Here is a 19066-nt window from a genome sequence, read left to right on the forward strand (position 1 = left end):
TCACTTTGAACAGCTATAAATGACTACACAAGGTGCAAGGCAAAGGAAAATCAGACTCAAAGTATACTCTAAATGGATCTGGATGCCACTTCTGCCCTGTCATCCTTGCTACAAGGTGTGAATGAACCAAAGATTTTTCATGTGCTAAGAGGCTTTTAGAATTGAGCATTGACCAGGCTAACTGCCAATCTATGTATTAAGCAGCTGACTGTCAATACAAGGAAACAATATGGCAACTTGTAAAAGAAGATAGCAAGAGAATACTACACAATTGTTAGCACTTTCAACAGACTAAGTATTTTCATATAGCAAATGTCCTTACAGTCACTTTAAAATCATCTGCCTTATAAATTTCTTCTCCTTTTGCTATTCTCATTACTCTTTCAATTCTTAAAAAAAAATAAACCTATATCATTTTTAAATAGTATGTAGTTTCAATAGTGCCAGAAGATATGACTTTCATTTTTAAGATATTGCTGAAGAGCCTGTCCGTTTTATATTTCAAGTATAAAACTTACCAGTTTATAGATAAGAAAATACACAGTGTATTGGGTTTACAGGGGAGATTAATTTTAGCACCGAAATGTATATATGTTGTCAATGATCCATCACTACCTAATTGTTACTTAATTAATTCCTTCTTCTACATGATGTGATTTCAATGCATGGAGCTTAACAGAACATTCATGCACCGGTTCCTCAGTAGCTAACCTTTTAAAACCTCTATGATTTTACTGCTAAATTAGCTGAAGTGGGAAATTAAGGAGTATGAAGAAGCTAAGAGAGAGCTCACAGTGGATAACAGGTGTAATTACTCTGACGTGGAGCTCAGTGCTTAGCTAGTAAAATTTACTAAGGATCTAGCTTCACCAAGGGACGTGACTTTCTTAATAGAGTTTACTTACACACGGAGCAACTTAACATTCCTCACCATTAATATAAATGACGTGCTGGCTGGGTTGGAAAGACAATTTGTTCCTTACCCTGAAAAATACAATAGATGTTCGTATTGGCTGCAATTTAATTCAAGATTCTTCTGCAGAACTTTATCATACACATATGTATGATAAAGGTAACCCAGATAAAATGTACTGGTTTGCTTTTCATCACTGACTTATGAGCAATGTGTTCTCATTCATACCATTACATTCAAAGTAAAAAGAAATATATATTATGTTACATACTTGTAACATACTTGAGAATTTACTTTTTTTTAGACTGAAGACCAGCGGGAAATGTCCTGAGGCCATGGTCTAGTGGTCTGAGCTTGGGACTGGGAGCCAGAAACTCCTGAGCTCTAATCCCGGCTCTGACAGTGACTCCCTCTGTGGCCTTGGGTAAGTCACTGAACCTCTCTGCCTCAGTTTCCCCAGCAGTAAAAATAAGATTAGCAATCCTTAGCTACCTACCTTAGTGAATTTGGGAGTCCTGAGTTAATATTTTAAGAGGTTTAGAAATTCAGAGTAACTTAAAAATAAAAATATGGTATTTATAAATGTCATTAATGGTGATATTCATGTTGTTCTTAGATGTTCACATAATCCTGGCATTCCTGTACTTAGCCTCACCTACATTCCAGCTCTGAGTGTTTCTAAATGTGCATTTCACATCTCCACAGGTCAGCTGATTTTATTTGGTTAAGCTGGTTTTGGAAGTTTTTTGACATCCCTCCAGTTCTATTTCCATGTCATTTCAGGACACAATACCCACCAAAATAAGCTTTCAGGCAGCACCAAATTAGAGCAGTGGAATGATGCAGGCATGCATGCCATGCCAAATTAAGTTCCCCTCTTCCCCTTTGTCAGAAGTGGTCAACTTATGAAATAAACACATTAAATCCACTTGTCAGCAGTTCATCTACTGAGTTCCCTCACTGTCCTAACTGTAACAGGAACACTACATACAGACCAAGGTTATGGAGGATATTTTACAGGAGGCTGGTGTATCCCTTCATCCCAATCCAAAGAACAGCTTTTAGAAACAATCAGGAAGTTATGATCCTGAATTTTCCATCATTTGTAGCCAAGACTGTTGGGGAATCAGAATCTTTGTCTATATTTAAGCTATAGGACCAGGAGTACATCCTTGTTTCAAACTCCATGCACATGCACAATTGTGAGTCCCAATGTCTTCTCTGTCTCTTTTTCTGTGTGGCTCTCTTCATGATGGCATGCCTGCCACTGGCTTTTGAGAGATCTTAGCAGCAGAAGAAAGAGTTCTCACAAATGCACTTATGTGGTGAAATAGGTCATTAACTCAGTCTAATTCTTTTACAGAACAGTCTCAGCCATGCTCACCCTGAATTTCTTGTTGGATTTCTAGAGACATGGTTTAATAAAATCACTGTCCTTATTGTTACTAGGAACCATATGTATTTTTAACTCCTGCTGTCAGCCAGTTAGAGCTTCATGAGCTCTGAGACCATTGCTTCATCAGGCATTCTGCATCACAAAGTTCTCTAAAACTAACTCAGATCTCAGTAGGGTGGTCCCAAAATTGCTATTTGAAGAGAGTTTTCTGAGACCACTACCACATAATTGGAAGCTAGCCTGAAATACCTTTTATATATTAAAACGTTTCTATGTTCTACCTTTTATATTTATATACCAAGTTGAGAAAGGATAGAACATGAACACCTTCTGCAGAATATTTTCTGCAGATATTGTTAAGATCAAAAAGTCATGATATTTGGATGTGTGACTGTACATATGAATTACCAGAACTAGGTTAGTCATAATTAACATCTCATTCTAACTTAACTGCATGTCTACATGATCAGTCCTAGTTATGGTCCAGTACTTTAACTGAGCCTTCTAATATTTTTGTCTTAATTTGATATTTTTCTCAGTAGTACTAGCATTAATTATGAGAGAAAATACCAATTCTTGACATCATAGCCATGTGCTTCAGTGTATACTCCATAGATTTGTACCCCAAGACTCAACCTCTTGTTTATTTAGATTCAACCTCTTGTTTATTTCCATGGCTTTCAAAGAGATTTTTATGCTCTGAGCAGAGTTTCCATTGCTCTAATTGTTACAAAAGGTATCATAATTTACAAATGGGTCATCATTGCAGTACTGGAACTAGATTCCTATCTGTTAATTTCCAAGCAAGTTAGCATGTGAGTTTGATGTCTTAAGTCTCAGAGAGGTTAAAGGTCATGTTTCTAATTCTTGTGTTAGAAAAGAATATAGCTGAAGACAAGCTTACAAGTGGAGTGGTGGTATGGTCTTCGTGGCCCCATGTTTTAAGTCCTTCAGGCACAGAGGAGTCTAAATAAAAATAAAATCTTTATAAAGCTGAAGAACCTAATTAAAGTGGGGCCATGCTGTTGCTTCAGTACTGCTTCAACTAGTACAATCTTTTCAAAGCTGTGCACTCCTTTGTTGTGCCAATGTACTGAAACCCACCTGTTCTATTCACCATCATACTTATCAAAATACACTTCTTTGTGGCAAGTAACTGATCTTCAAGTCCTAAATCCAAAATGCTAGCAAAGGTTTTGCAATTTTGGTAGACTTCATATTGAAAGGAGCTGGCAGAAACTTGAAGAACTACCTTAAAGAGATTAGGTCCCTTCCTCTGTCCTGAATGCTGAATACTGGTTCTACTGAAGTTCAGTGATTCACACTGCCTGAGAAGAGACCAAGAATAACTTGGAGTAAAATGTCTAAGTTGAAAGCATAATTTGTTAACATTTCATATAATTCCATGGAAGAAAACAGGGAAACATAGGTTTTGTTCTTCTCTTTCAGAACATAAATTTTCAGATTTTAATGGGGAATTATAATAGCCTCGCATTTTGTTGTGCTTTATAAAGTTACAGAAAATATGAATACCTATTTCTGTGTGGACTGTTTTAAAGATATTTCACTTCCTGTACAAATAAATAAACGCAATTTTCAGATAGATAAGATTTCTAGAGATATCTCTTCTTTTAGGATTCCTTTTTCTTAATTCATATTCATATTGGGAGGTTGTTTCAAGTGTTCAGTCCTGTCTTACTATGCTAACTTAGGGACAGGACAGATTGAGATTCAGTGGGGTAAAACTGGTTTACTGATCAATGCTTAGGAACTATAATTTTTCTTTGTGATATGGGTTAATCTATATTTAACCCCAGTTAGTTCACTGTAAAATGAGCTACATTCTGATCTATTTGAGGCCTGAACTGTCACTCTAAGTTGTAAACAAAATCAGATTGTATCCCAAGCAATAATAATAAGTTTCCAATCATCTGTTTCATGGTTTTGTGGAATAAATACTGTTTTCAGTAAAAAAACAAAACAAAACAAAACAAACCCCAAACAAACAAACAAACCCACAAACAACTGCAGGGATTGTTTTTATTTTTTCTATACTTTGAAAACAGAATTCTGAAATGTAAATAAAACCACATCTGTAACTTGTAATTGAGTACTATGTCATAGTGTGAACCCACCCAATAAATTGTGGACATCTGAAAATGTTCAAGTATATACAAAACTGTAAAAGCTGCATTTTAAGGAATGCCTAAATTGTTAAGTTGGTCCTTAATGGGCCTAGTTGGCCCAACAATTTGATTTTAAATTCTTTCCAAATTCTGTAATTTTCCACTACATCTGTAAAAATTACATTTTTATATGGGGGTAAGATTCTCATGAATCTCCTCAAAAACAAAAAACCTGAGTTTTAAAAATGGAAGGCCTAGGGCATAAACAATTGAGATCTATAATGGATGATTCAGGCCATTGCATGGGAAAATTGCAGACCCATCACAGAGTGGATGTGAAGAAGCTGATACTAGATTTTGTTACTGTTGTTTAGCACCTTAGTCACCATTTACATTTAGGTATACCTTTCCAAATACTGAAATAACATTGTAACTGGTCCAAGAAATTAACATGTTAAGAATTAGTACATGAATAAACTGAGATTGACAGAAAGGGAAAAAGAAGAGTTAAACAATGTTCATCTTAGTAATGGTAATATTGGGTCTTTTTGTGTTTTGGCAATTCTTAGCATAACAGATTAATTCTAAATGAGATTTAGTTTCCTCAAGTTGTCATTTTAGTGCATTCAGATACTTAAGGATATTGAAGGCATCTTGCACAGGGTGAGCTAAATGGCATAGAACCTATGGACCAGTGTTGTTGTGGGGTGCCAGGTGGAAACCATGTAGGAGATGCTAGTTCACTAGCTGCCTGTGTTAAGCAACTAAATCTCACTCCTCATCGGCTAAACCAGACAATTTGATACAGTGCTGCCTACTCCTACTGTGTGTACTTCATGATAGATTGACATTGTCTGAAGGTTCCGATTTCTTGCATGAATATGAGAAAATCAGTTTTCATTTAATAAGCGATTACAAAGAGAGACTATCTGAGGAAACAACCCTGAAGATTGCTTGTGCAATTTATTGATTCGCTCTAAGTAGCACAACACACTGTTTGTAAGAAGTGATTCAATAGATACTGTATGTCATGTAGTTGAACTGAAGGGACCTACAGGATACTGTACATGTGGAAGCAAAAATAGATTTGATAATGCAAATGAGGAAGAAAGCTGGAAAAGACAACACAGTACCTGTGAGTATATAGTTTAAATGATTTTTTTTGTGGGCATATAATGGAAGACTATGAAGGTTGAAAACCGATATGTCACATCAACATCAAGAATTTAAAGTGATGCTAAAATTATTACACACCCATTTCGCGCAGTGAGAATGTTCATGGTACAAGTGTTAGAAAATGAAGCTGTTGAACATGTATATCCATTTTGGAATGTTTCTTTTTTAAGAATACCCTCAAAGATTTCCATTAAATCATGCAAAGCAAGCTAGAATTCTTGGACTGAACAAAACAAGCAGCGAATAAAGAAAATCAAATAGGTGTTATAGTACAGGGATTTTTATAATACATTTGACATGTTATTTCTTAAATTCATACTTGAAAATTAATTCAGAAAGGCCTGTCACATTGAAAACTGCCATTTCAACAAGGTACTGATGGAGGACCTGTGAACAGCTCATAATAACAGTTAACGGGAGTGTATTGATCGAGGTCGTGGTGGCCCAGGAAGTGACACATTTGTGAAAGATCTAATGTTATTTTATTAAGAATGATTTCAAAAGCATAAAAGATGTTAAGCTCTTAAGTGTTACTGAAAATCTGTGAAAGGCAGGCACGTAACAGACATTTCTGTTTTCTGCTATTCCCCTGCTGTATTTTCATCTAGCATCTGGTGTAGAGCTCAGATACTTAGTAGCATTATGTCTGCACACAAGTTTCTTTACCTTGGGGGCAGACCCAAAGGATAAGGTTGCCTGTTTTTGAATCTAGTTAACTCCTGCCAGTGAGACTTTGTTCTCACCTAGTCCTCCTGTTCATTTGCATATGAGCATGCTAGGGTAGGCAGAAATACAATTCAGTTTACAGAGTCATGGTAAAGTGATAGCCCAAAGCTTGGGCTATTCCTGTGTTTCATTAGACATTAGCAGTCTTGTTACATGTCTGAGACAGGAGATTGGAAGTGAACAAAACTTGCTCATCCTTGATCCAAATAAAACCAGGCAAGAGTGGGACAGTAAAATCAAGCAGCAAAGTATAGAAGAATAGGACGTTTTATTTCAACTGACAGTGCAGCTTCATGGTAGCCTAAACCAATGTAAATCCAGACTGCCTCAGTCCCATTCTCCCATCCCACTCTGGCTGTATATGCCTGACCTGTTTTGGGCAGGCACTAAGCACTTGTGGAAATGTCTGGGATGCCAAACAGGCATCGCTTTTTGCCAGGTTAGTATTCAGCCGCATCATCTGATTACAATACTGCAGATTAACCCAGAACAACACAGATACAGAGAAGTTTAAATTATTCTAGGCCAAAACCTAAGGGGTATGTCTGCGTTCATTATGTCATTCCAACACTTGTTGGGCCATCAACAACTCCTGCTGGATACCTAGTTTTTTCAGCTAACATTGCTATTCTTCCCCATTTGCACTTACCAAAGAATTCCAGAAGTTGCCTCTGAGGTGCAGACAAAGCATATGAAATACATTCCTCATATGAAATACACTGGTGTACCCTACGTGAATGGGATAAGATATTTGAAAGCCCATGTCCTAAACTGTGGAGGATGCTGTACTTTTCTGGAGTGGGAATTTTAAAGGTAATCTCTCTACTCTCTAATACACTTCCCTGTTTACATTAAAGCTTTTATAAGGACATACATCACAGTTCTAAAATCATATGCTGTCCCTATATGAATAATGTGGTGACGGATTGATTTCTGGAGAAATATTTATTCCTACTCATGGTTACTGGAAAAGACCAAAAGATATTAAGGAAATCATTTTGGTGGTTGGAAAGGAAGCAGGATGTTGCTGCAGGGAAACTCTTTTGCAGGAACATTCCTGAGACCTAGCAGGACATGTGATAATACAGCCAAAGCCAGCTTACAAGGAGCCAGTTCTAACCAGCAAGTCATAAAAATAAAAGGGGAAGGGAGGGGCGGGAAACATGCTATCAGTGAAAATTGAGTATTTAATCTCTGTGAGTAGCTAAAAAGAAGTTGGCTGAGATCTGCAGGGCTTAAGTGTGTTGTAAATTTTGGAGGCCAAATGCAAATAATAATTAGGATCCTAAATCTTGTGATAGAGGCCAAATTTAGGAAGGTAATGTACTTAGGAGGGGAATCATGAACGCCCAGTATGGTGTTTTCTTTAGTGCCTGAGATCTGTATCAACCCAGCAGAGATAAACAGAACAAGATAAGAATATCCATAGATTATGCACACAGTATCTAGAGTAGGTTGCCACACTACTCCACAAATCACACTACCTGCCAGACTGGGGCGTATCCCAGGTGAGGACCCTTTGTAGTCCTTTTGGAAACTTGTGCAGAAAGCAATTCAAGACTGATGGGTCCAGGTGAAAATAAGTATAAAGGAACCTGAGTTTGTGGCCTAGTAAGAAGGGGACTTCTCTGAGAGAGAAGGAAGCACGGAGTACTGATCCTACTGCTGCTTTTTCTTTTTTTTTCTCTTCTCCACTGAATATGTGTAAGACCTGAGAGATGTACTCCCCTCCTTTGGTCATGTTTTTATGCTGGATTCAGAGCTGTACAGGTGATTTAGGCATGGTTTGAGCATTGATAGCATATTTTAGGTGCTGAAACACTCATTTCAGATAGTGTTAGAGCTTATTTGTTTTACCTCTCAAACCAAGGTATTTCTGAATACCTCTGGAACTTCTCCTCAGGTGTTTATGAATCTTCATGTCCTGATCTGTCTGCCCCCAAAATTATTTTACTTCAATTTGCCTTGTGTAAAAGCTTGGCAACTAAAGTCTGACTGAATTAAGGCTTAAATGGAATTTAAAAGAAAGATACCCATAAAGATTGAAAGGTAATGTAAAAATCTCTGAAGGAGCTGAAATGTAACTGATGATAGCTCCTGTGAAAATGTAGGTAAAACATATCCTAATCCCACATGACAATTAAAGAACAACCAAACACATGTAGAATTGTCTGTGTAGAGTTACATAAAGCAAAAGGATCTGTTGAACTGACCAAAATGGTGTCTAATAGGGGAGACAGAGATGAAACTGGTAACAATCCATGACTAACTCAACATCACAAAATCATAGAGGAAGATGAAGCATATAAGGTGGCCTGCAAATATGAAAATATGGATACAGAGAAATTTAGGAGAAAAAAGATTAGCAGTTCAATCTATTAGACTGTGGAATATTTTCTCAGAGCTGGAAACTCCAACAATTTTTCAGTTCAAAGCTAGCTTGGACAAAGACCTAGAAAGAGTGTTGTGGGGATCACTCTTGTATTGGTAGGATATGAAATAGATTTATTGATTGATCTTTACCAGCTCTAATGTTCTGATTTTTTTAACCGTCTTTATAAAAGCCATAGTGGAATAACTCATAGACCGTGAGTGGAAGAGTTGTGGTACTCTGAGATTGCTTTGGGTTATCAGACACACTTAATTCTTCTCACAGAGATTAGTTGTCAGTTCAGACAGACAGACTTGTCATTGGATTGTGCTGTGGACTAATACTTAATCTTTCATGTGACTGAAAAGGTATGGACGGATGGTAGGGTTCATTTCAGTGTTACATCAGTCTTATGCATCTTGTAGCCAGAATTAGGCCTTCAGTAGAATAAGTCTATGATCAGGAAGTTTGGACTTAGTAGTAAAAAATGTGCAGAGTCAAGTCATTAAATAGAAAATGGAGGGTGTCTCCACTAAATTGCAGGAAACAGAATACACATGACATAAGACAGAATGAACTCACTTCCTATATCCTTGAAATCATTAACAATAATAAAATGATCAACTGATTACTTTGAAATAAAGTGAGAATGAGTAAATCTCCACATAGGCTAGTATCCTTGAGGGCTGCTGCTTCTTGTTGTTCTTTTCCTTTTTCTTCTTACTTCTTTTGCTTTTTCTCCATGAAGTCCTGAGAATCTCTTTTGATAGTTTATTTTTCCCTTACAGAACAATTCTTATAATTGTTCCAGCCACAAAAGAATTATACATACTGCAGTGTGTCAATGTCAAATATTAAAAAGAAAAAAACAAAGTTGTCAGGGTTATGGGAAGACTGATACTTAGTTCTTATAACAGTAGAGGTAGCCTTCTGAATCCTTTTCCCTCTAGATAACCCTTAAAGGAGTTTCGTCACACATCTGAAAGACACTTTCAGCTAAATAGGGTGAGGTTGAATGGTTGTTTTTATTATGCCTAATCACTGATATACTTTAATGAAGGATGATATTTTGCAGACTTCAGAGTTAAATTCCTGTCTTCCACGTGAAGTGAGTCATACAACTGAAGGTGCATTTAGTGGTCTAGGTGATGTCTTAAGGAATGGTACTACCTGAGGTGTGGGGACTATTGTAGCTGAGAGGTGCACAGGGGTGCTTTGGGTGAAGAGGGAACATCCTCCTGTAACATCTTCTAGATGTTTGACACACAGCTCTAGCATGGGAAAAAAACAGGTACAAGTCAGTTATATGAGCTTTTCACTTTGTCTGTGAGACTTTGCACACCTGGGGCTTGGTATAGGACATCAATTATATGATGAGATCTCTTCCTGAGAAATGCAAATTTTGAATTTATAACTAAGCACAGCCTAAATGTCTAAGCCAAGGACATGAGTAAATGATTTTGGTTTACTATCCAGCCAGAGGAGTAGGTGCCTGTTTAGATCTCCACTAAGACATTGAATTTTCTGTCCCCAGTGGCTATGTAGACAGGTTAGGTATCTCCAGAAGACAATTAAATCTATTCAGGCTGTTTTTTATCAAATGTCAATATAAAAATGCCATATATGTTTCATGGAGAGGGTTCTGTATCCTCTGTTCTGTTCCCTGATGAGTGTCAACTACTAGGCTTGGATAGACTACCCTATCTGTTCTCCATGGGACTTCAAGATTTGCTGCACAGTGGCTTAGTTTTTTGGAAGAGGAGTGAAAAATAGTCTGATTCAAGATATTTCCCTGGTGATCATAGCATTTTCCTGGAATGCAGGAACTGGGAATTCAATCCCCTTTGTGATAAATAGGCCTAGATGCATCCTAGATGAATGGTCTAACTACTAGACTGATATGCAAAAGATGGATGGCCCTGTTGTCATCATCCTTGGTTGAAGTACAGCCATGTCTTTCCTGACTCCTCCTGGTAATTTAGCCAGAATTCTGACTAAATCTGGAGGATAGCAGAGGAGCTTTGGTTTAGAAAGACAGATACCGATGTTCATCTCCTCAGAATACACACTTCTAAGTATGCGTTACCAATTAAAAATTTAAATTTCAGTAAAATGTAAATTTCATGCTAACTTCAGAGATATCTAATAAATATAAATTCTACAAGACATGCAAATTAAAAGATTGGATTTGCAGGTTTAGATGTTTATGACCTAACTTAAGATTTTAGGTGGCTTGCCTTATCCTTTCATGTTACTTGTCAAGTGTTCATTGAAGATTTTTTACTCAGGCTTTTGAAATTTTTCCATAATAAGTTTCTGTTTGTGGAAGAATAAAACCTTGGAGCCATTAGGGAATTTGAACCCAGGCTGTGGCATATCTCGGCTACTGTAGGCAATCCAGAGAATCAGATTTACACGTATAGCACTGGAGTAAGCATGTTCAATGGAGGCTGGGGGGGTGATGCAAAATGCCTTTGAGGGAGGCAGATTCCAAACATTTAAGTTTGATGCCTAGCTTTATTTTTATAGTCACGTTTTAACCATCCCCTGGTGCTTTCATTCCAGGAAGCAATTTGACCTGGAGGAGGACAGCTTTGCTTTCACCTCCATTTCATTTGTTGTTTGGGAAGGGAGATTAAGTGCGTACTTGCACTTTTTAGGTATGGGATTCATCCCATTTTTCAGTAGGCTGTGTTACATTAAACATAGTGCCTTTCATCTCTGTTTTTCCTTTGTAAACCTCAGTGTTCTCTTTCTTCTCATTCTTGATATAACTAACTCCACTGAAATCAATGGTATTACATCAAGAATAAATGTGTGTGTTTATATAATAATACTAGATAGTAGGTTCTCTAATTATAATATGAATGATTTGTCAAATGGCTATGTTTCATGAGTAATCTCTTCGTCCTTCTTAATAACTTATAAAAAATATAAGACCACTGGCAGATGTTTAAAATCATATTAATAAGTCAAGTCAAGAGTACTTCGGTAGCATACTATGCAGTTGTTCTGCTCAAGGGAGTGTGAAAATTTCTCTACCTACATTACTGAAATAGTCACACTGTTCTGATGGGTTGTCATCTGAGTATTAGGAGATCAATATATATACTTAGTAATGCAGAAATCCACTCCCATGCCATCCCCTAGATGTGATATTTTATTTTTCATTCAGGAAAATCAAAAGAAAACCGGGGCAAAACATCCTCTTACCGTATGTTTTGTGCCAAGCTTTTATCTGGTTTTGATTCAACATATAAAATAAAACTCTAGCTCTAATAAAAGAATAGATATGTTGTCTCTTTAATGGTGATCTTGAAGGAAATAAATGGAACTGACAAAATCACATTCTCTGCAATATAGACATTTTACTGAAATCTAGAAATGCCGGATTTTATAATGCATATATATTTTAAATGTGTCAAATTAATGAGCTTTAAAATGAAACGAAAAATTTTGGAGCATCTCCCAAAGTGTTGCAGAAGTTGCTGACAAGGCAGTGTATATTTGAGTGTTATTCCTGTCGGAAGATACAAGACTAAGCATATTTGTCAGCTCTTAAAAAAATTATTGAAGTACAGGGAATTTGCATAGACATAATTTTTGAAAGGAAAACAAAAAATAGACACGCACAAAACATCTGCCGTGTAAATGTCTGTATTCATACAAAGAATTCTGCCATGAAACCAAGCATTGCATAAAAATTTGGCACCACAGCTTAGAAGAGCATTGTAGTTAGGTTGTAAAAAGTGAAATATCTGCACAGCAGGATTTATATTACTTTTCAAGGAAATATTCATTAGTGTTATAAAGCTTAACCAAAATAACATAATCTGAAAGGAAAAAAACCCACAAAAGCAAAAAAACAAATTAAACAAAACCACACTTATTTGCAAACAGATGTAAAAAATATTTTTTTAAAAATATACGTTACGTTACAAATTCAAGTGTGTGATGCTTTATTTGTAAGGTTGTCCTGTGAACTGTGGGACTAATGAAGCAGTAGTCTTTAGTCCCTCCAATCCTGACTAGCTTTCCTTCATGTCACCCAAGTCTCCCAAGACCCCCAGCCCTTCTCTTCTCAGAACCTACAAATGCCTCTAGTTCTCTTCTGTGTCCGCTGTCTCCCCTCCCTACTATATCCTGTGCTCCTTCCTTCCTACAAAATCCCACTGATACCCTTTCTGTCATTTTTGGCCTGCTGACAGTAAGAGAAGTTTGTGCAGACTGGCCATCCAGCTGCAGTCCTTCCCACATTAGGAACATCAATAAGCATTAATTTGTCATTAGTAATTTTTTTGCTCTGTCCTATTGCCAACCTTTCAAACATTCAGGCACTTAGTGTTTTTGAGATCTCTATCAAATTTAGTTGAAAGTGGTCTGTAGACTCAAAATTTAATGGTTTGAGAAGGGACTATTAAGCCTCGTGATCAGAAACCAGGTTAGGAGTGTTAAGTAATAAAGTTAGTGTGTTATTGATGTTTTCAGACTGATTTTTATTGATCAATTTTGTACATATCACATGTTTTTAAAGTCCAAAGTCATCACAGCTTTGCTGACAAAATGATGCACTGGAAAAAGATAATGGAGTTCCCAAGAGTATTATAAATAATTTCTACTTTTTTTTTTCTTTTTCTTTTCTTTTTCTTTTTTTCATTTTTAATGAGGCCTTGGTTCAGACACAGCCCTACTCACAAATCGTGTACAGGTTGTGAAATTTTTGCTAGCATCTACACAACTAAAGACATACGGTACTGTATTGACTACAGCATCAACTATGAATTCTTGGTACAAGTTCTAAGTTGTCATTGTGCTGCATTAATAAAATTACATTGAATTCTCAGTACATTAGTTCAAGAGTAGCCCCCTAATTCCATATTCAGAGAGGGGAATGTTCCCAAATAAACCTTCTCATAAGATGAGATTTCCTTTTCAATGGTAGTTTCATGCCTACTTACAAATGCAGAGGCAGACAATTATTATATCAGGAATGTAGACCTACATCTGTAACTACATACTGCTGTTTCTTCCATAGAGGGTTTCTTCCATAGACCTGAGAGGCTCAGGAGTTAGCCAGCCTCTGCTCCTCCACAGCTGGGTCTGGCCTATGCTATGGTCCAGCCTTAGAAGACTTGGCCCTTACGCACGGCCAATGCTTCCAGGGCAGCCAGCAAGTGAAGCAGAGGTGATCATGCACTTTGCATGACTTTTTCTCAGCAGTGTGGGAGAAGTTTCCAAGTATGTCATATGTGAATGAGACAACAATGTAGTGATTATTGAGATTTTTTTTCCCTTTGTTTTTTCCTTTTCTGTGAGAGCAGGACTGAAACCCCATTCTCTTACCTTATTTGCTGATGGTGATGGTGTTTCCTGAGTCTTACTAGACATGGAAGAGCAGATTTTATTGAGCTTGGTTCAGTAATATTCTGTTGATCAGCACTATGTATGTATATTTCATCATATTGCACTGTTATATAATAACTGTACTGTATAATGTAGGAAGAGTTTAGGGTTTTTGCTAGTATATAATGGCAGCAGTAATTGAATTGCAGCAAAGCATTTGGTAATCTTTGATGTTCTCTTCATTCTATTACTGCTTTATGTTCCGGTTATAATTTCCAGGTGTTGGTTTTCTGGGTTTTTTTCTTCGTAGTATGTGTAAAAAAGGTCTGTTGTTGATGAATAATCAAATACTTTAGAAGATCTTTAACCTTTTCAGTTAATGAACAACATCCATAAAGATAAAACTGAGTTCTGTAAAAGCCCATAAGATAGAGATAATGTTTCTCACAAGTTACTTCCAAGTGTGTTATTCTTAAGTGGCCTAATATCAGTGCAGAAAGAAACTGAAAGTTTATATTTCTTAATTCTCTGATACTATCTTTGTGTACTATGAATTCTGGAACAATCGCCTTTAAAAATGGTATTCCATTAGGAGCCAATAAAGAGTAAAAGATGAAAGAGTAAGATAACTGCAGCAAAGATTATTAACCCCCTAAAATAGGGCTTATGTCTGTGTTTGTAGTGTTTATAGTATATGTTTCAGTAGAATATTTTGTTCTAATGGTGCCTCTTAGCTCCAGGAATCATCCCATAGCCCTTACGATATAATTGTCAAATGAAATTATATACCTCCCTGCACCTGACCTCTAGAGGGGACTCCATGGTGCAGGCGACAGGAGTAGGAACTGAACTGAGGGTTTGGAAAGGAGCAAAAAGTATTATACATTAATACAAAAAGTATTAATGCAACTAAATACATGCCAGTGCCCTCCTAAAAGTTTTCTGGAAAAATCTTTGTGAAAGTTTCCTGGAAAAGCTTAGATTGCCTGACTGCTGCCTTAAAGCAATGTAAACCCTGCAATATCATCTGCCAACTTTCAGACATGTTTCAGGTGAGATGATTATTGGCCCACAGACATCTAGTGTTGCTTCAGTTAAGGTCTTGTTGTAGAGCCCCCTTGCCACTTGATCATGAACAGCATCTTAAACATTAGTAATCTCACTGACACTCTTGAGTCCTCTGAAGATAACACAGCCCTGATAATGGTTAATCAGAGAGTTTTCATCTACAGTGTGTGCCTAGTCACTTGGGTCATTTGAGTTAGATGCTCATACAAGGCAGTGACCCAGTGACCCCCAGTCTAAGAAGCTTCTGCTCTTCCAGTGCTCTGCCTCCCCTAGAACCTGACTTACTTGACCTGGTGACAGGAGCAGTTTGATCTTTCTAGGGAATGATTTATCTTTTAGAGTCCTGTCGAAACAATCCCTCTCAAATTAGGATGAACATGAAGAATGCAGAAAGCACAAGAAATACATAACTAATATGAGAAGTCAGGCAGCTATAGTTTCTTTTGTAAAAAAGGTATTTTTGCTACTTTCTTTGCTCTGGTGAAGCTATCTTTCTCTTGCCTAGTAGTGGAGAGCGGCCTGCTGTTAGCAATGGAGATTGTACTGCTGTTAACATTTTTAGAAGTAAAAATTTCAAAGTAATGCATAATAAAGGACCCATCATTACCATCATCTTAGTAAAAGTGCTTGTTAAAATAGGAGGGAACTATGTATCTTATATGTCATTGGTAATACACTGTAATAAAGGCAAACAAGCAAGAGTTTGAAGAGCCTAGGACTAGGTCTCGCATTAATTTATGTGAGGAATGATACATTCACATTAAAATTAGTTTTTACATACATTTCATTTTTGCCCTTGGAAAACTAGGTGATTTATCTGAAACATTTTAAGACTTGTCTTCTAAAGAGAAAGCCCTGAGTTACAAAGGATAAGTGATCAAAAAGAACTTATTTTTAGCCAGTAATAATCTGGTTTTCAGACTGATCTGAGGATTAGATATTTATTTTATAGGCAACCATAATGTATAGTAATAGTTCTTCACCTGGAAAGTGTGAGGGATAGGGTATGGAATCCCATACCTGGGAGGGTGTGGAATATACACATGGGAAGGGGAGGAGATGACTGGGGCAGAGATGATGGCAGGGGAGGGAGGATGCTGAGATGGTTTCAGCTGAGTGGAAGAGGAAGGTGGTCAGACAGTGCAACAAACAAAAATCAGTATCTGCTCAACACTGGTCTTTTTGGCTTCAAAACTAGTTTTCAAAGGTTAGGAGCTGAAGGTCTTAGCGATTTAGCTGAGATTCCTGAATCTGAGTGCTCATTTTTGGTACAGTCTCTTTGTTGTTTTGGAAGCTCACAAATGCGTAACTTTTTGCATTCAGGTTTTCTGAAATGCAAACAGGAATTTCCCTATCTCTTTGCGAAGCAGATGAATGACCTGGGGCAAAGGATGTGGACAAGGGAAAAAAGCAAAGAGGCAAAAACTGTTGTGTGTGATAGGTCGCTGCCACAGTAGGTCTATGTAAATAAAAACCTGCAAATTAAAGAGCTTGTCAACAGTTATTTGTCTGTGGGACTTTGCAGAGCAGGGTGGTTTTTAGAGACTTAACAGTTTATTGCATGAACCTCTACAGACCTGAAGTAGATCTGAATTGTCTGTTTTAAAAAACTTCAGATGGGCATACTATAATTTCAAAACATAAATCTGTTACTATTAGATAAATTGTACACTTCACTCTCAGTAGGGGAAGATTACAGGTGCTTTTTCAGCCTGAATAAAGACTTTAGTATTTGATTTATTCATACAAATGGACATTGAGCAAAACAGTTCAACTGAAGCAAAAATCTGGCAGTTGCATATTAGGCTGGGCTTTCATTTTTAGGCTCTGAATGAGCTAAAATGGATGATACTTACTGCACCTTTGTGCAAGCATGCTGTGAATATAATTGTAACATAATTGCATTTTACACCAACAGTTGGCAACCTTCAGAATAAATGTAAATTTGGGGCAGATTTTTATTATTTTCTTGTTAAGATTCAAAAAAATATTTTCCCAGTTAAAAAAAATAACCAAAAAACAATGTCCATGTAAGTAAACTGGGATTTAATATGGTTCACGAATAATCAACAGCAATGGTTTCAGAACCTTCTGCATGTCAATGTGCGTAAGTGTATGTTTTTCCTCAGCTTTATTGTATGGTTCCTTGTTTAAATTTCCACTGTTCAGTTTCAGTGATGGAAAACTAGAAATGTGAAAAATGCCAAGACAGGTGATGCTGTAGTCTAGGTTATTTATCTGGGAGCCTCCCAGAACAATGAATTACTGTCTGATGAAGGTAATTTCTTGTTCTAGGCCCTGGCCTAACATTACTAGAACTGCTCAGCATCATATTTCCATCTTCTTTTTAATGTTCTTTGCTAACATGCTGTAACACTCATTGGCTTTCTCAAATGTGAAATAGAAGAAATACACTCTTTTATTTATTGCACCAAATGAAAAAAAAAAAAGGCTGCTTTCATCTTCATGATGTGAAAGATGTTGGGGATTTTATATCACTGCAGATGTTAGCAGATTTATGCCATGTGAATTGGATATGTTAATGATGTTCCAAAATGTTCTAATCAGTGTTTATTCTGTCATATTTTATTTATATTTGTTTTTCAAAATGTATGTGTGTGTGATACAGGAAACTTGAAAATCATAATAAAGCAGCCAGACTGAAATATAGGTTTGAAGTTAACTACAGAGATATGTGTTTTAATTAAAATAGTTGGTAAACATGTATTATGAATACTCAGAGGAGTCCTTCTAATTTGTTTAGCAAAGTAGTTCTTTAAAATATTTCTTCTGCAATTACAACAGACGTCCTTTCCAGCATAAACTGGACGGTGTACATGCTGATGATCCAGGAAAAATGCCTTGACATGCTTTAAAAATACCTGAGAATTAATATTTACAATATTTTGTTCAAAATTCTAAGCAGAGCTCTTGGAAACTTTTCAGTATTTTTCAGGCTGTGAATGTAAAGCTTTATAGATGTTTTGCAAGGAATACAGATGATAGCCATTAGGTTTCTATCTAGGAGTTAAACACTGATTTTTCAATTGCTTTCCAGATTGTGACTGACCATAAAATTTTTTGCAAGAATTCTGGGGTGTTAGGTGGAATTTAGGTTGGGCACAATAGATCATAGAGAAGCTTAGGCAGAAGACAGGATTCTCCCCAGAACACATGCTTCCCTGTGTATCAGTATCAATGCACACATCTTGATATTTAATATAACAACACAGGGGAAGTTGAGATCAAACTGAGAGATGGACTAGGTAAAACTGGATACTAGATGATGTAAAAATGCTGTCTTGATATAAGGTATCTAAATATTACTTTAGGCAAAATTTAATTTAGCCTACTATTAATGTGATCATAGTAATTCCTAGAAAGATAAATAATTCAGTCCGTATTCTGAGTGTTATTGCACAGCTATACCTTTGAATCTCTTCCATAGGCATTGTATCATAGTAAGCCCCAGTGACCCTAAATTTATATACTAAACTTGCTAGAAAGTTGTTTATGTCATCCTGAAATAATTTTTTGAAAAAGAAGCAATCACTAACAACTGCAGCATTGTTCAGCATTTGTGTACTTAGCTCTCACACAGAGGTACAGAATATATTTTTGGTGATACTTGAAAGCCAAAAAGACAGAATTGCTTGCTCTTTATTTAATAGGAAAGTATGCTGCACATTACAGAACAGCTTGAATTGTATTGTGTTTTGTGTGAAAGAAATTATTTTCAGTTTGCCTCTTCACATATGCTGTTCTGTTGGGGTTTTTTTGTGGGTTTTTTGTTTTGATTTTTTTTCTTCTTTTGAACCTTTATCAAGTGCTTGTTTTAATTATTTGCTTAAAGATTGTCTACATCACCATCATTGATTAAATCTTTTTTTTTCTTTTAATGTACAACTTAATTTACTGAGTGTTAATGTACTGAACTTGTTCACGTC

At 36.5% G+C, this 19066-nt stretch overlaps 1 protein-coding gene across 6 annotated transcripts in view; it reads left to right on the forward strand.

The window, feature by feature from the left end:
• The window catches only part of TAFA5 (TAFA chemokine like family member 5), a 458203-nt gene that overhangs the window by 378723 nt on the left and 60414 nt on the right, over positions 1-19066 (forward strand). For 3 of the 6 annotated variants that reach the window (XR_012629139.1, XR_012629142.1, XR_012629143.1), the window contains one exon: positions 1218-1337. The exons of the other annotated variants lie outside the window; for them this stretch is intronic. The gene's annotated coding sequence lies outside the window, so the exon portion shown is untranslated. The remainder of the gene's footprint in view (positions 1-1217; positions 1338-19066) is intronic. 6 annotated transcript variants of the gene reach the window in all.

This window comes from Strix uralensis, chromosome 5 (assembly GCF_047716275.1).
Source record: "Strix uralensis isolate ZFMK-TIS-50842 chromosome 5, bStrUra1, whole genome shotgun sequence".
Lineage (NCBI taxonomy): Eukaryota > Metazoa > Chordata > Aves > Strigiformes > Strigidae > Strix > Strix uralensis.